General features: G+C 34.2%; 1 pseudogene; it reads left to right on the top strand.

Moving 5' to 3' along the window:
• LOC125777520 (uncharacterized) overlaps nt 1-14,154 on the top strand; it is a 91,209-nt pseudogene extending 77,055 nt beyond the window's left edge.
• Nucleotides 14,155-24,299: the final 10,145 nt, after the last annotated feature.

Genomic DNA, 24,299 nt, shown 5'->3' with positions numbered 1-24,299 from the left:
AGACCTAAACCCGTGTATATTAGCGTGCAATGTCACGCAAAAATAAAATTGCAACCCTGTTGTAGTTGCCATTTTACATAAAGACATATTACGTCGTTAAATTGTTGAGAAAGGTAGATTTTAATTAGATTTTATAATTTCTATTTAAATTATAAAGTTTTGTTACAGTTTTTTTGTTAAAAATGCATGCAGAAGGTGCACCAATTCACAATAGCTATGCACAATAGTCATTTACAATAAATTGACTGAATCAGTCGCTCATATATCACTAGATTCTGCAATGGGTGCTCTCGTGCCCTTGTATATTTCGGTGTAGTATTTTTGCAATCTGCAATCTTGCAAGAGCAAGAGAATACCCCTATTATATTTCGTACAGCTCATCGTTCCATCGAATGTGATATTCGCATATTTTATGTTAACATATATTTTCCACTAGCACACTTTGTAGCACATGTACCTATTTTATATTAATAGATTTTCTCACTTAAACACCTAGAGAATGCAAATCTTATGCCGGTATTCTGCTTGTCACGATTGTCTCATGTCTCTAATTGAGACAATAGTAATTTAGTGACTCTGTTAGTCAGGATGTCTCATTTTGGTATTCTGGCAGATACAGTCTCAAATATATTCACCAAATAGTATGGTGAAAAGAAGGGCAGCAATCAGCTGTTTAGTTTAGCTGATTAGAGATGAGTGCAAATGCACAATCGCAATGTATGAAACGATTGCATGCAATTAGTTTTTTTTTCATAAGATTTTAGCAGTAAAACTTTTTCTTAATAATTGCACAGTACAATTATTGAAAACTAATACTGAAATAGTTTATAATAAATGCTTAACATATGCATTTTATCTGAATCAATTGTTAAGTAAATATGAAAAAATTTAACAACACAGTAATCGATTAACACATGTGTTCATCCTTATATTTGATAATAATGGAAAAGGCAGGTAAGTAATTGTAAACAATATAAATTTCATTTTTTTATGATTATTGTAATATATGTATAATATATCTTTTTTACAGATCATAATAAAGTGTTGCGCACCTCGAAGGAGCAAATAGAGTGTTATCTTAACTTTTTGCGGGTTCACCCGAAGATAAAGTTACACAAAAATTACCCTTAAAGAATGGAGGAGCTTTGGCCGGAGATCTCCGTGCAATTAAATGCCCTAAAAGGGCCCACCCGGGACCCCATCAAATGGAGAGAGGTAATTTTTAACCATATATATTGGCATATGCACGTATTTATGTCCTTTGTTTTACAGAATCTGAGCCATTGGAAAAACCAAGTAAGGTCACGCGCAAGGAAAGCCAAGGCGCACGAGCTGGTGACAGGTGGCGGTCCCATCTCAACAATTGAGCTCTCTGAAACGGAGCAGAGAGCGTTCGATACGTTGGGGTCAATCGCGGTTGATGGGTTGACTGATGTACCAGCCATTGGCACAGAGGTAAGAATAACAAGAAAGACCAATACGAGTATGCAGAATTTATAATTGTTTTTTCTTTTTCTAATTTTGGAAGAAGTAGTATTCACAGCTGCACCATCGCCCCTGAATACGACTTCGGATGCGTCCAATGACTGCACTCCGTCATCGTCCCGCAGCAAAAAAATGACGACGGACGAAATGTTCCGCAATTATATGGATGTAATGAAAGGGAAAGCCGAGGAGGAAAGAGATTTCCGTATTAAAACGTTAGATTCAATCAACAAACACACGGAGTCTATCAATAATTTAGCGACAGCGATGGTGTCGCTTGCTCAGACCATTGTGAAAAAAACAGAAGAGAAAAAGTGAAAAATGTGTACATATATGAACTATTTATTGTTATGCATTTTGTACAAAAAGTGAAAAAGAAAAATGTTACTTTTTATATATGTTCCTTTTTTATATATGTATATACATATATATATATTATTGTTATGTTTATTTAATCTAAAAATGAAATAAATGAATTTTGAATTCAATTATGTTTTGGTAGAATTTTAATTATCTAATGTGTTAATGCACCTTTGAGGTGCTGCTCTGCCTCGAGTGTAATACTCCCCCGAACGGATTTCAGAGATTGATCCCACATTTTCGGGAGGTGATCGATCTGGCAATATTTCGGTTTCATTTAGAAAAATGCCACGTTTTTGTAAAATATTGTGAAATATTGTACAAGTATAAACAAATAATGCAGCTTTGGAATGTTTGTACCGCAATGTACGTTCTCTTGAAATGCAACGAAAGCGTGATTTTAAAACTCCAAATGCTCTTTCAATCGTGTTTCTTGCTCTTATGTGCCTAGTATTGAAATTTTGTTCATTTGGTGTTTCAGGGTTTGCCACCGGTGTAAGAATGACTCCAATGGTTATCCCGAATCACCCAAAAGCCATTTAAAAGCTCCATCAGAGTGTTCTCTTATTAGCTTTATCCTTGCTGGCGAAGTAGTCCATATACCGGAGTCATGACATGAGCCAGGAAATTTTGCATTCACGTGCCGGAAAATTAGTTCATCGTCACAAACCTATTGGGAAAATTATTTATTAATTAGTTATTTATTAGTTATTGAATATAATACTTACCGTAGGTAAGTGCAATTATGCCAACATGAGTGCAATCAATTGCTCCAATTACACCTTTTATTCCAAATTTTGAGTAAAATCTGGAATAAAATTGTTGAATAGCGATTTATTTTCTTTTAAATTGGAAAACAACTTACCCAGTCTTAATTCTATTATATTCTCCAACAGAATTAGGAAAACGCACTTCGCCGTGTTTACGCTCCACCACCAATTAACAAATATATTCGATACGACGGGAAATGGTTGATTGGCTCATCACCGCGAAATATGCATTTCCCACGCAACACTGATATGAGCCATTGCATAAAAAATATAAAACTGAAATAATCTAGAGAAATTTGATTGCATGAAAACATGTTTCTTTAAGGTTAAAATGTAACTCACCCGAAGCTCAAATGGAATCGATGTTTGCTGTTGGTCATACGGCTTAAGTTGATTAATGAGATCCAGCACAAAGATTTGGGAAATCGAAAGAACTTCCTGAATGTGTTCTTTTCGTATGAAAACTGATCTTTTTTGTTTCGCAAAACAGTCAGATTGCGCCTGCGAATGTAGCTAGAAGATATGAACCTTATTATCCATTATTGCAAAATTATAAATATTAATATATTACCTCTCTTTCTCCTCTCGTTTTTTCATCATAAGGTAAAATAGTCCAACTTCATCAGCCATTGCTTTGCTCTTGTTTTTCTATGACTTGGTGCAAAGCATATAACAAGTTAGAGACTGATATTGCTCAATTAGAGATGAGACAAACTCGCCAGAATACCAAACAGTCACTAAATAGATTTCACCACAGAATCGTCTCTATTAGAGACTTGAGACTGCTCGCAGAATACCGGCATTAAAATACTTTCACACTACTTCAAATAAAATAGCAATGATTATGCAAACGCCTTGAATTGTGTGTAAAATTCTATAACGTGTATTTGCCGCTACTCATGTTACAAGCCCAGCGGGCATATGTGTTCGTCGACTCCGTTAAGTCAGCCGAGAGGCACGTCAGTAGTTCTAAACTTTAGAATCTAAAGTCTCAATTAAATCTTCGCTTTGTGGCAATGTGGTGACTGTTATTTATAACTTTACGCTTTCGGACAGGAATTTATTATGCAATTTCTTAATAAAGTGGAGAGCAACAGAAGACGAGGCAGCAGAAATAGTCACAGTATACAATACATACAGCGAATGCAGAAATTTACTGTCCAAACAAAAGTATGTCTCAGACCGTAGTGCAGTAATGTAGCAAGATTATTTGATAGCCATGTAAGTAAGAGCCTATTGAGCGTTCTACCAAGCGACAGATATATTTGTGTAGATGGGCACAAGTAAAGCTCGCCTGGATGCCACAGTAATCTAAACCACGAAAAGCTAAATCAGTTCAAATACTGCGGCAATCAAAGTCAGAGTACAAATAGAGAAGGGTGGACGGGCGACTGGCAGCGCAATGGCATTCAAGCAGAGAGCTAGCTTAACAATGTAGTAACAATTCACATTAAACGCTATTTTCAGATGTCGGTGTAATGTTTCTTATTGTTGAATGCCATGAAAATCAGTTATTGTACTAGTCTGCATAGCCAACAGATCACTGTGCATAAATACATACATATGTATGCCACATTATTTTGTATATACATACGTAGGTCATGTAGTTGGTTTAAATGACGCTCTTTAGTGCCACTGAGAGTGATGCTCGTTCGCCTGTCTGCCAGCTTTGGGTGTTACAAACTGAATGTTTCTGCGTATGTTGAGTATCACAAATGCATAGTTATACTTGTATATCGTTATATTAGATTGTCCAAAAAGTCTTGCGGTATTTTTATTGAATCAGTAGTTCTAAACTTTGTGGCACCCATACATCCATGTTTGAACGACTTAAAAGAAACGACAATCAATCAAGCACGTGTTAGCGCGTGAAATGAGCTTTCTAAGGTATATGTAGCATGACCCGATGCGACGAATAAAACTAGAACTACGCGCTTGCAGCGCCAACTAGTGAAAATACCACAAGACTTTTTTGACAACCCAATATTTTAGTAAATCATTCATTAAAGACTTCGCTGTTGGTTAAGTCTATAGGTCATACAATTCTTCTTTCATTAGTTAAATCCAATTGAAATAAAAAACATATTCAACGTTTAGTTGTTAAAATTTCATGTCTATGCATTTGCACAAAATGTATTCTCATCTTACTCCTCATTGAGATGCCTAACTCCCGGTTGCTGCAAAATTTCCTTGTCCATTAGTTTTTCTCGATTACCCACACTTCCCCATCCACCTGCCATGATCTTAATGTGCGTTCGTCTGCACCTTTATTTTCCTAACATGCTCTTTCCCGAATTCATGGCTTCTATTTAACGTTTTATCTTATCTATGTAATGTTGCATCCGAACTTACCTTCTGTTTTACCAGAACGGCTATCTGTTTTTCAGGCATCATTGGCATCTGCGTGTTGTTGATGTTTTTGAGTGCGATGTTTAGCTATATAAATATTATGTATGCGGCATTTCAATTTGTGTGTGCTCTGTAATGCTCCATTTCCATGTCTATGCTTGAAATACCTTTGCGTTCTATGTCGCGTAATTCTTTAACTTGTTTTTATTGTGCACTTTTTTGTTTTAGCATTAACTTTGTTCTTCCATAAAAAGCTTTACTCAGTGTACAACGGCATCGGGGAAGGGCTTTGCTGATCAAGTTAGTGGCACTCGTTTGTTGAATGACTATAATCTAAGTGAAACACCACCCACCAACACTCGTGGTCTTTGCTCTTTACGTCATGACTCAGTTAAGTTGCTCCTTCAGGAAGTTGGAAGGGAACACAGTTTCATATTACTCTAATTTATCTCCATTCAAAGGGATGACAAAAAGTCAGAAGTATAATATATATATAACAAAATAATCTGCAAATATTTGTATACCCTGAACCAGGTATTGCTCAGAAGGTAACTTCGGAGACCCTTTAAAATATTGGGTCGTAATTTCGTTTTTTTAGTGCAATTAGGAACGGGTTTTTATTATTTTCTAAAGCATTTTAAGAAATTATAAATTCTTCATTTTCTTTTGCCATCTTTTAGGCAAGTGACTGATTCCAGGCTCATAAAATATTTGATCCGTGCAGTCTAAAATCTGGTCCAATGATCTGAAGATGCCAAGGTTGGAGTATATGGAGAGTATGGGAAAATATCTCATTCAGACTGTGAAAGCTTTTGGCGAGTCATCAAGCTAGTACTCTTTTTCTATTGATTAATTCTGACCCCTTCTGTTTGAGTGAATCACTAAATTTGTCCAGCTGATCACAATTCACTTTAAAAATAATCGTGGTATAGTCGGACAAAAGCTCAAATTTATTTATTGGTGATTATCGGCCTTCGAAGTGGCTTGAGCTGGATCGTTTTTTTTAAATAATGATCGCTTGCTCTTTGCATTCTTGTAAAAATCCCACTTTTTGCCGTCAGCAGCAATGCGCTTCAAAACTTTATTACCTCTTTTTTACGTTTGATAAGCAAAGTACAAATCACGCAAGTTCCATAAGTAAAAACATGAGGAACCTATGTATATGTCAAGCCGGAATTAATCCAAGACGTTTCAAGTGTTTTTTAACGATCGCATATGACAGATTAAATTTTTCAATAATGTCTTGAGTTATTATATCCATATGGGTTTCAAGTAACCATACAGGTACATTCTCAAGATCGAAACGCATACATATACATTACATTATACATTTATACATTAATTCTTCCCAAATTCTTATTCCCATTTTAGTCCGAAAAACAAAAAAAATCACTCTCGGGTGAAAAATTTTTCAAAAACACGTATAAATTTAGCGAAATCGCACACCTAAGAATTTGTGAAAACCTAAACTACAGTCATCTTCTGAGAAGTACTAAAAACCTTTAATATCAATTTATTTAATTCATTAAATCTATGATCGGAAAAGCCTCAACCACCAGTTTCTTCAATTTAACACAATAAATAGTAGATCAATCTAAATACCCAGCCATGAAAAAATTCAAATCTAATTAGATTCATCTGAGTTAGTACCCTAATAAATGGAACAAAACTATATTGAAGATCTACGCTCGACACAGTGCTAAGGAAGTGATGTTACATTTCAGCACAATCAAAAACCCATTTCTCCAAAGTAGATTGAGGGCATTTAATACTACTGGCGGGTCTACAAAGTCAAGTCAAATATATTTAATGGCAAAAACATATATTCGTAAATAACTTCTTTGATCGCTTGAAAGTACGATATTACTTGTACAATTCTCCAATTAAATAATGATATGCAATTGGTAAAGAAATTGCTCTAAATACAGTAATTTCATTTACTAACCTCTCAAGACTTAAATCAGAATTACATAAGCCACAGAAGAACCAGTGGAAGCAAAAAACCGATGGTACTAAACTCCACAATCGACAATACAAGAGTTACCATAAACAAGTGAATTGGCACAACTCCCCAAATTATTCTTCCACTGACAAGTACTAATTTAATAAGTGCTCTTACTCGTACTTATTTGCAGTTGATTCTGTTACAGCTGGGCTTAATTAGTGCTCTACTTGAGTTTTACCAAATAAGCGAAGATAAGTGATTATGCTTTGCTTAAAATGGGGTCAATCGGGACGAGTACACGTCCTCAGAAAACTGTTGATTTGCAGGGAAGAATTTAATTAATTAATTGAATAGGAAATCGTTTTACATAAGAAACTATGAAGAGCAATTTACTAAAAATGGAATTAGTTGAATATGGAATTGAGGTTATGAAGCGACGAAGATTTTTAATATTTGATTTTTTTTCTACCACTATTTAAAACGGTTAGCTCTATGGGAATATTTTTTAGTATGAGGGAAATTTTTTTAAGGGCCTAGTTCAGAGATGGTTAGAGACAGAGCAATAGTTCGCACCTTAATTTCAATAATATGGCCGTGGTGACGACGGAGATGTGAACTGATAAATATGGAAGTTTGTTTTTACAATTTAACGTCACGTCATCTAAATAATTGGCCATAATAGTGTCCTGTGACCCTTTCGAACATAATGCAGAGCCTAAGTATCTATCTGACTGCTCCCTTAATTGAGTGGCAAATTATTAACAATTCAGTAATAACTGAGTTATCCAAAAGTAATTACTAGATTTTAAAAATAATCTTCCCTCTTTTTGTCAATCAAACTCTCAAAAAAGTTGGTTTTTGCAAAAAATTTTCCAATTTATGTTGTTAAAAAATATGTTCAAACATGAGTTTTCTTAGTTTAAATAGAATTTTAATGACAAAGATAATAAATTTTGTCCCAATTCCATCCGAAGTTTAGTTTTTTTTTCTATCTTTCCCGCCAATTCAGTAAAATCGTAAAATTACAGGTTATAGCTGAGAGGTCCTAAAGGCCTCAGTGAGGATTTCTGACGTTCGTCATATTAAACTCGAGCTTCCGATGCAACTTTAAATATTCTTCTCTTAGTTTTTATCATTTCATTTTGTCAGCTTTATGCTGGTTTTTTTGAGGAACCTAAGGTTCCAGAAAATAGCTTGAAATATCCTGATATCTGCTTTTGATAGCCATACCGGAAGAAGGCTCAATCTTATTTTTGGCAATCGAGCCCTTGCCAAGTGTGCAGCAAATGACTACAACACAAGACCCAAAATTCTACCACCATACACTCTTACAATTTTAGCGTACGTTTCCGAATTCCGTTTCGCCCAATCTGGCGCGAAATTTTATCGCGACGCGTTGCTCTTGATTTCGTTTTTCCATTTTCGTGACGAGCACTACAAACACACGTCTACTCAACTTGACGCAGCAGGCGAACTAAACAAGCTAGAGCGATGGTACATATATCAATGCAGAGGGGAGCGATGCAGGAAAAAGAGAAAAGGAATCAAGGTCACAGGTTTAGCAAAAGCGCGGCAATAAAATCAGTCTCATTACTTAATTGTCACACCTCGTACATATACATACATTAGGGTGCTTAAAAAATGTTTGAATTTTTTTCAACTCTTACCCCCCCAAATGTTAGTGATTTACAAACAAAAAATGCTCTCTCAAGCCGGGCGCTGTAGCTTAACTCTAAGGGGTTGCTATTTTTTTAGGTTCCCATACATTTAACAAAGGAATTTTCGTTTTTTCATTCAAGTTTGATTATCTCAATTAAGCGATTAAACATAGTGATCTGAAATTTTGAATTTTTTCAATAAAAATAAAATATTTATATAAAATATTTCTGAGAATAATAATTTTGTCGCGGGAATTTTTAAAGTTTGAAAAGCCAACTTTATGAATATTTGATGTTTATTTTTGAGAAACGAAAATTAGTTGGTGAAATTTTACTTTGAATGAAAAAACAAAAATTCCTTTCATTTCATTTCATTTTGTCAGCTTTATGCTGGTTTTTTTGAGGAACCTAAGGTTCCAGAAAATAGCTTGAAATATCCTGATATCTGCTTTTGATAGCCATACCGGAAGAAGGCCCAATCTTGTTTTCGGCAATCGAGCCCTCATCACAGTGGCGTCAAATGACTACAACACAAGACCCAAAATAATATATCACCATACACTCTTACAATTTTAGCGTACGTTTCCGAAGCTGTTTCGCCCAATCTGGCGCGAAATTTTATCGCGACGCGTTGCTCTTGATTTCGTTTTTCCATTTTCGTGACAAGCACTACAAACACACGTCTACTCAACTTGGCGCAGCAGGCGAACTAAACAAGCTAGAGCGATGGTACATATATCAATGCAGAGGGGAGCGATGCAGGAAAAAGAGGAAAGGAATCAAGGTCACAGGTTTAGCAAAAGCGCGGCAATAAAATCAGTCTCATTACTTAATTGTCACACCTCGTACATATACATACATTAGGGTGCTTAAAAAATGTTTGAATTTTTTTCAACTCTTACCCCCTCAAATGTTAGTGATTTACAAACAAAAAATGCTCTCTCAAGCCGGGCGCTGTAGCTTAACTCTAAGGGGTTGCTATTTTTTTTAGGTTCCCATACATTTAACAAAGGAATTTTCGTTTTTTCATTCAAGTTTGATTATCTCAATTAAGCGATTAAACATAGTGATCTGAAATTTTGAATTTTTTCAATAAAAATAAAATATTTATATAAAATATTTCTGAGAATAATAATTTTGTCGCGGGAATTTTTAAAGTTTGAAAAGCCAACTTTATGAATATTTGATGTTTATTTTTGAGAAACGAAAATTAGTTGGTGAAATTTTACTTTGAATGAAAAAACAAAAATTCCTTTGTTAAATGTATGGGAACCTAAAGAAAAATAGCGACCCCTTAGAGTTAAGCTACAGCGCCTGGCTTTAGGGGGTAAGAGTTGGAAAAAATTCAAAAATTTTTTTTGAAGCACCCTAATATACATATATATCACACTGTCGTGAAAAGTCTTCCTAGCGCAAGAGTAATTTCGAAAATAATATATGATCTGCTCAACATACATTCTTTACAAAATTTCAGATTTCAATCAAAAACCGTTTTGCCTCACAAGACGAACATCGTATCAATAGGGGAATTAGGAAAAAAACACTAGATATCGCTTTTTTTTTGTAAATTTTCATGTAAATTTTAAGTATGTATGCCAAAATTAAAAAGTGGCTCTTGAGCCAAATTCTGAGTGAATTATTACCACATTTTTCGTTTTTCTAAATATGTGGTTATAAAGTGTCAATATATGTATTTATAATATCGACCACAACGTGATTCATTAAAACGTGGTACTTTTAACTTATTTAACAAAAAATATAGATCATACTCTACAATGATTGTGAGAATTTTATCGTTTAAGTGCAGAAATATTAGCTATAATTTCGCTCTCACTATATCGATAATTTTGCATTATTTATTACCAGCACCTCCGACTTAGCCAATAATTTTTACAACCAGCAACAAATATCTATAAAATTGCCTTTCTCATCATTCATCGCAACATACACCGCATATTCGTGCACGCTCTTTATAAAGGGTGATCCCTTTCGAGCTTCCATATTTTTTAAAGAAAAAACACGGTTATCATGGCGCGATAACGGTAGCCATAGACGGTTACGTTCTCATCAGCATCATTTTGTAGAAATATAGACCGATGATTCCACCGCCCCAAAAATCACATCAAACCGTTGCTTTTTCTGGTTGAAATGGTAGCTATTGAATCTCCCGATGTTGCTCTTTGTCCCAATTTTACACATACCCATTGGGCCAGAAATGAGCCTTTTTGCTGATCAAAACTTGGCTCGAAAACGTTGGATCTTCTTGGATCTTTTCAAGAGCCCAAAGAGCGAAGGGCTGTTGCTGCTAAAGGTCGAGCCAATTCAGTTTTGCACAAGCTTTAGTTTGTACGCTTTAAATTTAAAATCTCTACGTAAAATGCACTAAGTCGTTCCATACGTCAGTCCGAGTTGTTGCGAACGGCGCTGAATGTCGTGTACACTCTCAGCTACGACCACTACTTTTCTTCAATGCATCTATTCGGTCCAATATTATCCAATAATGAATGATTGGCCTTAAGATGGGTGATGGCGTTGCGACTAGTACTCTCAGTAGACCGATTATGAGGACCATAAGTTTGAGCGAAGTATGTGAAACATATTCTTTTCAGATCGTGAATTTTCGTAATTATGTTAAACGATGTGTAAACGTTGTGTAGGCGTAAGTATTTCCACAATGAAATGCCAAACAATACTGAACAAAAAGAACATGACAGCTTGGCATGACTCCTGCGAGAAAAGTGTCTCTACATGGATAACCCATTATATAACATGATTTTTCAACTCATTTATTTTCGCATTCTGATTCGCCCTTTGATATACCACCATCTTCCGCTACCCATTTCCGTTACCCTATCGCTACTGTAGGGCCTTTGCACTGGCATTTCGAGCTATAAACGTCCGCTGTCCCAATCATTATGATTTATAATAGCTAAAATTATATATTTTCCGTGGTTAATTAATCATAAAGTCCGCTATTTGTTTTTTACAATATATACAGAAGTTCAACGGAAAAAGCAAATAAAATACCATTGCCCTGATAACTAATGCGGATGAGGAAATGAAAATGACTCGCATGACAGGAAAATCATAAATGACTTGTGTATATACATATATGTACATATGTATTTGATATGTTTACGTTTATGAATATGTATCCAATTCTTTGACTCTTTTATCAATATGGAGTGTTGTAAGGATTTTAATCAGCGATGACATAATTTTTTGAACTCTTCAACTACAAAATATTTACAATTTATATGCGTTAATGTCTTTACGTTTCTTTGTGAGAATGATTTTTCATAACATCAAAAATTAGAGATTTCAGCAAAAATAAAGCCTACTGACTTACAAAGAAAACTGATATTTGGTTTCAGAATTTTTGATTGAATATTTGAATGTTAGAGTTTATATATAAATAGATGTACATATATTTATATATAACTTCTATCATTGGTTTTGTTTGATTCAAACTTGGTTACAAAGCCCTTTTGCTTTCTAATATTAGTGTTCAGTTACAACTCTTTCACACTATTATCAGAATTCGATATTTATAAATATAGTAGTCCTTAAGAACACTTTATCCTGATTGTACCCACAACAACTATTTTACTTCAATTGCACAAACTGTTGCGAGCGTAACGGCCGCACTCTCTTTGTCAATAGTAAATGCATATTTTATGTGCCAGCAACCCGCCCACCTTGGTTGGTATATACTATACTTATGGATCCAAACTTTGCAGCTGTGAGAACGTCATGACTTGTCCCATACGACCAATTGATTCCGGCAAGGAGCACTGCCCCTACGATTGGCTTGCTGTCTACGATGATCGTGATGCGCATTCGGCACTTATTGGCAAATTTGTAGGTTGGGGAAATTTCCGTTTATCATTATTGGTAAGTATTAACTTCTTTAGCTATGGCACCAAATTACATATGTGTTTTGTATATTAAAAGGTTCTAAACAACCAAATCTGATAGATTTTGTGAGATGAACGGGAAAATCTTAAAAAAAATTAAAAAAGTTAAAAATGATTATATTTATTGTTACCAACAGAATTGATATTCGTGATCTTATGATATGATAGTTTTCGTATACCTATGCCGGCCGAGTGGTTTTATGTTTACCCATTGGAAAGGCTGACAGAACACACTTGATTTTTTTGTCCTTTCCTTAAGGTATTATATTAAAATAGGTAAATTCCCTCTCGGTTGAAAAGGATTTCAAGCTCTTCGACAGTTTTCGAATCTTCGAGTCATAAACTTTATGTTTGAAATAACGTACGTGTTTTTGCGAAATATTACTAAGGTTATTGCAAAATCTGATGACAGTTATCATCGCCTTATTTAAATTCATATTTGACAAAAGAAAGTTAACTCCTTAATAATATTGTGGTTGCAACAATATGAAATATACTTCAAAAACTTTCCGGTCATAATATCGAGTTTCTAGAATATCTATCTAGAATCTATTGAGACGTTTCCAAGGAACGTATTGTTATCTGCACTGAAAAGGAATTGAAAAGGGAAAGAAAATGGATATCTCTAAGGTATCTAATTTGGAATAAAGAAGTCTATAGTAAAATTTGTGGATGAAAGGAATTTAAAGTTTTGAAATTGAATAAAGAAAGAAAGTCTCTTGAAAACTCGTAACACCAACTCATCCGCTGATGTTATCGTCAATACCTCTGCTTCATATAGCAGGACGGGAATAATGAGTGACTTATAGAGAATTGTTTTTATTCCTCGAGAGAGAGGACATTACTGCTCAATTGCCTACTTAGTCGAAAGTAGCACCTGTTAGCAAGAGTTATTCCGCGTTGGATTTCGAGGTTGACATTGTTATCGCTGTTAATATTGGTTAAAGATAAACAGTGACGTGGAACCCAACTGGCGAATGTGATGATTGTTTGTTTGATGACAGGAGATATTTCGTCTTTCCCTCGTTCGCCACAAGACCCATTTGCTTCGCTTTCTTATCTGGAGGAAGAAGAAGACATTACGAAAATCAAAATTTATTATTTTTTATTTAATACTATTTACGAATTCATATATAAAAACTTCTGTATGTTCGAATGTGAAACAGAAGCAGATTTCCTCAGCCACGTAACACATCTCAATTGGGCAATTATGCACGTCTACCAAAGCACATAATACACCTGTGAAATATCAGCATATTCAGCTCAAAAACAACAATAAAGCACAAGCAAATTGCCGGAAAGTTAAGGGTAGTAGAGTAGAACAAAACAAAAGAACAACGTGTATTGGAATTCAGTTGAAAATGCATGGATGTAGGTGCTGCCATAACGCTGGTCAGCCATTACGAAATTGAAATGCAATGACTTTAACTGGATTCGGGTAAAAGTCATTGCCGCAGAGAAATGATCGAGTTGTTGCATGCGTAAGTGAGTGAATTAGTACTCCACAAAGAGGTGGGGAAAAAATAATTTTGCTTAATACATTAAGCAATCAAATATTATAATTTACATAGAAAACACTACAAAAGTCTCACCATTTGAGTGCGTTGCGCGTGCGAGTAACTGCTACAGTTGTTACCGTTGGTCATGCGTATGTGCAAATTGCGAAATAAATTACTTTGTGGGTCAGTTTTGCTGTTCTTATAAGTGCCATTTCACTTATTATTGCTTGTGCTGACTTCGGCAAGTGTGGGATCTGACTACCATTGCAACCATTGTCTAAGTAGTGTTAACCTTTAACTAATGACGTGGTAGTAAATTTTACACCTTGTGTTTTGATTTTCTCATAATCATAAAAAAGGCTTCTTAAATAAACGACACATTTTTCAAAAAAATACAAAGAGTTTAAAATTTTCTTTCCAAATACTGTAATAAGAATTAATGTAAATCAGTTTGATGAAATTTGTAAGTATTATAACAAAAAAATCTCTAATAAATTTTAACAATCAAAATGGTGTAAAATTTACTACTACCTCTAAATCTACGTTTCGAAATTTGACCTCTTAAGTTGAAGGTTAATGTTGTTGGTTAGTTTTTGTTTGACTTTATTTTGGAAATGGCACCCATTCTGATGTTTGATGTATTTATTAAAAGATGATGGAACCTTGGAATTTCTTTTGATCATAAGGGTCCCGGCCAATTAAATGGGGCTCAGATATACTCATACATTCCCTGTCATTTAACAATTTCTAACCATATTAAGACCTCGATCATTTACATATATTCGCGAAGACCAATCAAAGCACAATCTGAAAAATTGTATATACATATATTATTTTCAGTACGAACATTTTGATATTTTTGGTTTTGTTTACGTTTCTTTACCCCATCTTGGTTCTTCTGGTATACAGTTTCCAATGATACAAGTTCAATACTTACAAAATATATATAAAAACTTGATTCCTTAATGAAGTAACAGCTACTAAGTGGTTTGATAAATTTTGTTTAAGCTGTGTGATTACTGAACGAAAATGTCAAAATATGTGCAAAATAATTTTTTATGATTGCAATTTCTTGCGCTGTGTTGGGTTGTGTTGTTGTTGTTTTACGCAATATAGCCTGTTATGCCTATTTAAATGACTGCTTATATTATGCTAGCCATCAATAGTACTAAGGACAAAAATTACAACAACAACACATCAACATCAATGCAATAGTGGTGGAATATAACTGCGGCAACTGCAAATAGCTCCAGCCAATACTCATGCAGAGCCACTAGTCGCACAGCCATCAATACTGAGATTAACCCTGCAACGTTGCACGGCTTGCCAGAGACCATCACTGGACTCGGTTATTGTGTGGCTAATGCAATTAATATTTATAAATTCACGCGATGGCTGCTTTTCCACGCAGAAGTCTCGCATACACATATAATCGTTGCTGTGAAATTGTAAAATTCTAAATGTATACTAAGCGGAACCGGTCACGTCGAGACAGCGGGCATCAAGCATGGCTTTTGCGATTAGCTGCTCTACTCCGACTCCGATACATTTTTGAATACCGCTCATTGGTATTCACCAATTATGTCGTGCAGCTATTACATTAATGGGCGAATAGGCAAAATTGTGCGGTTATATTTTCCAATGTAAGTGGAAGAAAATATAATTAACAGTGCATACAATAGCATATTCCGTTTTTGGACTATTATAGCATATAGCTGCCATATAAACTTAATAATCAAAATCAAATTTGTGCAGGGCTTATGATCATATTAAATAATATAAAATCATTTTTCTCAACTCAACAGAGATTGAGCTTCTTATTTACTTTTCACCAGATTTGCTCCATCAAAAGATATAATAGAGCATTTTGTTAATCGACGGTTAAGATTAACAAAATGCTGCTTTAAATAATGGAAATTATAATTGTTACCAGTGAATTTCAGCATTTAATATTTAGTTGGTGAATATTTGGGTGCTCAACCAAGTGGGAAGCACACCACTGTATATAAGGTTTTATGAGTCACTTAAACTTAAATAGTGAAAATGCATTCTTTTTAACTTATAAGTAAGTGTAAGTGATAATTTATTTTTGACACAAATTTTACACTTAATGAAGAACTTAATTAATTGGTGAACTGAATACGGGCGAGATCGCTGTTGAGCTTGGTGATGTATAAATAGATCAGGATCGCGGCTGATCCAAAGCTGTACGTAGAAGGACTTGATCGGAAAAAGGTATCAACAGTTAACCGCTGACGAAACAAAAGTCTGTCCGTAGCGCACCGGATCGGTGTTGATCGTACCGAAGTAAATTAGCGTAGGGTATCAACGCGACGCAGTATATAAACGAGTGTGTATCGGCGATGCGTGTATGGAGAATGTGGTGAATTGCGCTGTTTTATTAGGATGCGCCAGTTTTACTGGGTAGTGGGGGTGAATGCTTAACTTATGCTTATGTATTTCGACGTACTACTGGTGGAGTAGCCGAAGCGCGGAATACTTTCCGACAGCAGAAGTATTTCTTGATGGAGTTGTAATATACTCATATTTATCCGTGAGTTTAGAGAACGGATTTTGGTTGGAAACATACCACATGTATTTGATTGCGCATTTTAATATACGGGTAGGTGCTTAAGAGAAGCAACTTTATTTTGCGGGTCTTTTTGATTTTACTGACAACTTTTTGTATTTGCGATTTTTTCTTTTATCGTTTTATTAAGTGTATTATTTATTACTTGCCTTTTCTGTATGAACAGCAATTGTTTGCATTTAATTTATTCTCGGCTAATGAAGGATAGTAACTCCACGACTGGCTCAGATATGGCCAGAATGGGTACTCCTAGGTCCTAGAGTTAGGGCTGTGACAATAGAGGGATCTTGCGAGAGAGTGGCCGGTAATTGCGGACGGCTTCATTAAAATTATAATTTTTTATGTGGAATGTTCATGCTTTACCACAGATTATCAACAACTACCCTTATGAGGAGCGCTTATGTAGGGACGATAAGAGAGATATCTGCTTCTTTTTAGTTTTTTTTTCCTATTTTAGAATTAAGGCCTCTGTGGGGCAATATTGTATGAAAAGTGTCGATTTTTTTGTGTTTTTACTTTTTGAAACACTTTTGTTATATTTTATGTTTAAGTGCATATGCACTAATTTGGCGTTTAGTAGCCCACCACCACTCTAGGATTTGTTCACAATTGTTTTTTTGAAGTTATACTTCTTATACGACGCCGGAAAAGGTTGCGATAGATTCTGGTTGCGCAACCTTCCATATAAAAGTAACGCAAAGTTGCGCAACCTCGCTCCATCCATATGAATGTAACGCAACCTTGTCTGCGAAGATGTGCGAGCAGCAAGCGAAGCGGTGACAATCGGCGATCGTTTGTTCGTTTCTTTCGGCACAGCTCGGCCGACACAACAACACAACACAATGTTGGCATGCTTATGCTGTTGTTGTTTTTGTAGAACAATGTTTCAATTTTTGGTTGGTGACATATTCACATGTGTGCGCATATGTATGTTTGTATGCTTGTGCATTATTGAAGTTATAGTTCTTTTTCTTTCGTTTGCCTTTCTGCGAATTCTCAACTATTTTGTGTGACTTTTAATTGAAATACTCTGCGTTGGCCTTTCAGAATCACACAGAATCATTTCTGTGGTTTTTGAAATTGACCCACGAGGACGAGGTATATCGTAGTGTTGGGAACTATCGAGTGATTTCATCTATCGATTGTTAACGACTGAATGATTTTTACTATCGAATGAATTTTTTCGTTCATTCATTCATTCATTTATTTAATCAAATTCAATAATTAAGCAAAGGCGTACTCTTCAAACAACAAAAAAGTACTGGAATTTTATTCATTTTTAATTAAACCAATACAAAGGTTTAATTTAATTCAATATTTTAATAAAAAATTAAAAATAGTAAAACACAGAAAAGATATTCAATATCATATAAAATAAATATAAATATAAATATCAGAAGAACGCAAAAAAATATTAATTATATATTAAAATTGCTATTTAAAAATATTATTTGATCTAGCTTTTCACCTTTAAGTCTATTTCTTCTATCATTTATTATTTGCCCAGCTTTAGAAAAAACCCTTTCGGAAGGAACTGAAGTAGCAGGTATACATAAATATTTTTTGGAAAGCTCGTAGAGTTCTGGAAAAGTGGCCTTTTTGCTGTCCCAATAGTTTAAAGGGTTTTGATGTCTCTCAACGAAATCTTGTCTAAGATATTGTTCCAAAGAAATATGTGCATTAACACTAGGGGCGTTGTAACAAATAGTTTTTGCTTCCGCTACTTTTTGGTCAAGTAGAGTCCAAAGAGATAATTTACTTTTATCAGCGGGTAATTCTATTACTGGCGCTGTAGCAGTCCTTTGGTTCCGCTGTATGAATGTATGACCCAATTCAAATGTTTTACTATTGATGCTGCAAATAATACCAACAGTTAAAACGGTTAAGTGAATGTATACATAGCTACAATTTCGAATCGCAATACATAACCAAGTTGCCAACCTACTTAATTCAAAGCCATTGGATTTTATCAAACCGACTAGAAACTGTCATTTAATCTTGCCAAATACCGATGACCATATGAATCTACTTTAGTCATCTTATTAATTTGGCAATGCCTCCTACATTATCGCTTTATAAGTCTATATTTATTATTATTAATACTTTTCACTTAAATCTATTTTAAGCATCTATTAACTTCTACCACTCATACATGCATTCAATTTAATTTCCATTATCACACATAATTCAACATAAATCATTCAACATAATTTTGAAATACACGCAATTTAAGCATTATTCGTACATTTGCTGAATATAATACCATTTACTTGAAATGGAATAAATGAATTCGTACAAAAAATCTTTGCTAGATATCTACTTCCATAAAATCATTCATTCGAAAAATCATTCAATAGCGAAAAAATACTAATGAATAAAAAAATAGTAATGAACGAAAAATTAGTAGCGAACAAAATATTCGTTTTGAACGAAATATTGGTATGAACGAAAAAATTCGAATGAACGAAAAAATAATAATGAACGAAAAATTAGTATCGAACAAAATATTCGTTTTGAACGAAAAATTGGTATGAACGAAAAAATTCGAATGAACGAAAAAATAGTAATGAGTGATTTCTTGAAAACTATCGAATGAATGAAAATTGCTGAACTATCGAATAACTTGATTGTTTTTATTCGATAGTCCCCAACACTAGTATATCGTTTTATCTGGGAGCGTGAGATTTAAGAAAATCGCTCGCTTACAAGGAATAAAACGACTTCTGAGTGGCAATTTTAATGAATAAATTCACAGAATCATTTCTGTGCTTTTGGAAATCAATACTAATAAATATTTTTTTCTTACTAATAGAAAATAAATTTATCACAGCAATATACATAAACATATACATAATATTGCTGTGATAAATTTAATTTCTATTAGTAAGCAAAAAATTAATAATAAATTTATTAAGACTATACTTCTCAGGGCATCACAGCAATGTTATGTATATGTATATACATATTATGTATATGTATATTGCTGTGATAAATTTATTGCGAAAGCAAATGTTCTACAAAGTATGTATATTTCTATACTTAAACAAAATTATTAGAACCATCATATGTTTCTTGCATTCATAACCACATCATACTTAAGTCAGCGCAACCTAATTGTCAATGGTGGTGTTGGTGGTAAGCGCTTGGAAGGTCAAGATGCTAACACAGGTCCCAGGTTCGAATCCCGACAGAATAAATTTTTAATTTTTTGCTTTTAACATCGTATATACATACATCTTCTATCCTATCTTGTGTATCTGCACATGCTCATATGAGTGCGCGCATTGACTTGCATGTTCATACATTCATATATACTTATATGTACATATATTTGCATACATTGCCGAACAAATAAATCACAAGCATACAAACATACATATGCGTACACATATGAATATGTCACCAACAAAAAATTGATCTTCACAAGTCAATCCGGCAGCCAAATTGGCGAAGAACAAAAGAGAGATGATTACGCTGCATATTCTCTTCCGCAACGAAGGGACGGAACTACTTTCTGAGTCAAAATTCATTCATTTAGACTTTGCTTTATTCTTCATTTTATGTGCATAATAAATTTATAAAATGTGAATTTAAGTTTTCTAGTTTTCTTTCATACAAAATGATATGCATTTCTGAATATCACTAAGAAGTATAACTTCATCCGCGCGTAGGGACTCCACGCACCTTTTTTTTTTCATCATTGGCGAAAGCCATCCTGCGGGGCCGAAAAGTTGTATGTGCTTTTAATAATTTGGACTGTCAGAGGTAACTCTGACTTTGTTTTTTGTACCAGTTATGTAACTAGTCCATTTTATATTTCGCTGTGTAGCGTTTGAACTTTTTGAGACTTTGAGCAACATGGAGTCTCTTGGCTATTTTTAGAATTTTGTTTTTTCGGGATTTGCTTTTGCAATTAAACCCGTAGTTTTTGATTTATAAGCGCTTTTATGGGGTGGGATGTTATATGTGCTGTAATGAAGCATGGAGTGATGTCTTTTATGACAATATATGCAATTGAATTTGCTTTTGCAATTTTTATATGTGTGCGCATGTGACAAACAATTTGTGCATATTTTTTTTTTATCTCACGAAATTGTTTCTTTCATTAATTTTTAGTTTTTTAAACTTCTCGCAAGATATCAGTTTATGCCCTCTTGTGCATAGCTCGCATGACGTTTGCTTTCTTTGTTCTGATATGAACGATTGCGTTATGTGAAAGCTTTTGTTTAAATTTTTGTTGCTTCTAGCTTGGGGTCTATTTAAGCTTCCGTTCTGGTCGTGTTTGTTCTTAGTTTTGAGTATTTTTTCTTCTAACCTTTCCGCAATTTCATATTGGGTGGTGAGAAAATCTTTCATTTGTTGCCACGTTGGGCACTTTCTTCGTGATGAGAGCGATTGCTCCCATAGAAGTGACGACTTTTCTGTTTACCAGAATTGGGTCCCAGCTGTCTGTGGGAATATTTAGTGTCGATAGAATCGACAAACAATTTGAAACAGTGGGTTTTTGTTTGATGAATTCTACACTTGTTCCTTTCTTAATTTTTGGCAAGTTCATTAGTGTCGTTATTTGTTTATCGACCAGTATTCTTTTATTTTCGTATCTAGCTTTTAGAGCTTCCCAAGCCAAATTGAAATTATCGTATTAAGAGCGAACTGTTTTACTATTATGCCTGCTTGGCCTTTAGTTTTGTATCTGAGGTGATACAATTTTTGTGCTTGTGATAATTGAGGATGGTTTATGTACACGGGCGCGAGCATGTCCCGGAAGGACGGTCATTCTTCATAACCTCCTTAAAATGTTTCTGTATCACATGCGGGCAGCTCGAGGTAGATGCCTGAACTTGCCGTTTGAGTGTCTATTTGTGGCAGCTCTACTCTACTGTGGGGAGTAGGTGCAATTGCTTTTATTAGCTTTAAGATCGGAGATCATAGCTTTTGTTTCTTCATACTGGTCTAAGCAGTTTTCAAAAATATCATAAGCCGATGATTTAAAATTTTGTGGTAGATCTATATTGTCAGAATCTACTATGGCGTCATGAGCCGCTTGGAGGCGAGCCCAAAAATTTTTGAGATTTTGGCTTTTTATTTGTAATAACTATTCCGAGTTTTCGTGAATCGGTGAAGAGGCAAATCTAGTGCAGTATCTTGTTAAACTGTCACTTTCTGAAATAAATCTAGCAACCTGTTTTGAGCGTGTAGCTCCAGGTGTACTTTGATTTTTGTTATTGTTCATTATTTTGGTTGTATGTAGAAATACTTTTTTAAAATGAATTAAAGGTTTCTCAGTAAGAGCTGAATACGTTTTTAAGAATATACGTTTTGTTGTTGTAAAAGACGGGTTATTTTTTTTTTGGTTTTTAATTTTATTTTTTATATGCGTTGCTTTCAAAGCGCAATATTAATTTTAAGTATTTTTCTATGTCCCTATATAGGTATATAGGCACACCCTAATGAGTGGCTTGCATGTACTTGTTTTTATGCAATTGAGAGCTCATCGAAGAGATCAATATGCTTTGTACATAAGTATGCACGAATTGTTTGTTATGCAATTGAGAGCTCGTTAGAGCGATCAATTAGCTTTTTGTCCACAATCCTGCTTTTTTTCGTTTGCCAAAGAACAAGAGGTATTGCTGGATAATTGCAAATGTGGACTTTGATCTTTTGGTTCTTTTGAGATTTTTTGTTTTGGGTCACAGGCAGATTTTGTGGTATGTTTGTATGTAAGTATTCAAATTTATATCTTTTTTTTGGTTGTGTTCCCAAACTTATGTATATTTTGTGAAACTGATTTTTTTATATTCGTATGAGAGTATGGAGTATCATTCAGTATTCTACAGTTTTAGTTTACTACTTCAAATACCAAAATTGATACAGTGATAACATTATGGCCGAAGTTTTCTGTAATAATATCAACAAAGTTATGTATAGCCATGTTTTTATTATAACAAGAACAAATGTTAACTTCAGCTGAATCGAACTACAATACCCTTCACATGTTCAATTTTTAATACAAAAATTTTAGTCCATCAGTTTGTGTGTCGTAGTCTGATTTAAACAATTCCATCGGAGATTGTATTGTTGTCATGTTGCCTTAAAGAATTATTCAAAAAAAGTTTTCCATACTAGTCGTTGATTTCCATCATTTCAGGTGTGTATGGCAACTATATATTTTAGTAGTCCGATATTGGTGGTCCCGAATAAGCAGCTTCTTGTAAAGAAAAGAAAGTGTATTTGTGATCGATATCTTTAAAAAACTTCTTTCTCTCAAAAAAAGTAAGGAAGGGCCAAGTTAGGACGTAACTAAACTTTTTAAACTCTCGCGAGGTAAAGTGATGTACGGAATTTTCGTTCATATTTTAATTAAAAGTAAGAATTAATAATTAATTAACCATATTTGTATTAATATTGTTTAAGAAAGTATTGACTCGATAAGATTTAAAACCCTTGATGATACTATTTGTACCAAGTTTGAATTAATAACTTTATTGTTGTTTGATTGGTATTCTGTAAAACGAAAAATTTAGATAGAATTTAAAAGATTGTTTTATGGAAAGCAGGGGTGGTTGCCTTCCGATTACGCCCATTTGCACAGTTTAACATGGAAGTGATTGGATAACTTCAAACCCCCAATTTGATCGAAATTAGTGAAGTAGTTCCTGAGATATATAACTTACATTCCCATCTCAATTTGTACTCAAGTTGTCGCTTGCACGAACAGATGAACGGATAGACAGAGAGTTACCCGGATTTTATCTCGTTTCGTCATGCTCATCATTTATTTAATAATTGTTACTTGCTTGCAAACTGCTGCTCGTTGCCAGTATTACGTCGGTTAGCACCAAGTATTTCTGTTCATAATCATCTCATAAAGTTTAGAATTTTTTTAAATTTGCCTGTTTGGTTTTATGGTTGTGGCTATTGGCAAGAAGTTCTGACGGTGACTATATAGTTATATAACTATAAAGTTTGGAAAAAATCAATATAAAATACAATGAAATTCCTCACCCACAAACGTGTGTTTAAATTGTATTCTTAGTGTCAGAGACTGCAATTCAGAACTCTACTTCTATTGAATTAAGAAATGCGAGCCAATGTCACCCAGCACTGAATTAATGACAATTATCCTATTAATTTCATTGAGCCTTTTGCTTGATGTGATCATGTTACGTATTGTTCTTAAACAACTTTTCCAAAACACCTCTAAAATTAATAAGTATTAAAAACAAGAAAAGTTAAATTCGGCTACACAGGTGCATTTCTTTTAGTAACTATGTATTCAGTTTGTATGGAAGCTATATGCTATAGTAATCCGATCTGAACAATTTTTTCGGAGATTATCTTATTACTTTAATACTATTTCCATGTCAAATTGGGTGACGATATCACATAAAATGCGAAAGTTTCCCATGCAAGAATTTGATTCCGATCATCCAGTTTGTATGGCAGCTATATGCTATAGTTAACCGATTTGAATAATTTCTTCGGATATTGCACTGTTGTCTTAGAAAATAATCTATATCAAATTTGGAAAATATATCATATCAAATGTGAAAGTTTTCCATACAAGAACTTGATTCCGATTGTTCAGTTTGTATGGCAGCTATATGTTATAGTGGTCCGATAGTGGCAGTTCTGACAAATGTGTAGCTCCTTGAAGAGAAAATGACGTTTGCAAAATTTCAAAGCGATATCTTAAAAACTGAGGGACTAGTTCGTATATATACAG

This window comes from Bactrocera dorsalis, chromosome 3, assembly GCF_023373825.1.
Source record: "Bactrocera dorsalis isolate Fly_Bdor chromosome 3, ASM2337382v1, whole genome shotgun sequence".
In the NCBI taxonomy this organism is placed as follows: domain Eukaryota; kingdom Metazoa; phylum Arthropoda; class Insecta; order Diptera; family Tephritidae; genus Bactrocera; species Bactrocera dorsalis.
Note: the sequence above shows the minus strand (reverse complement) of the source record. Positions and strands in the feature narration are given on the sequence as shown.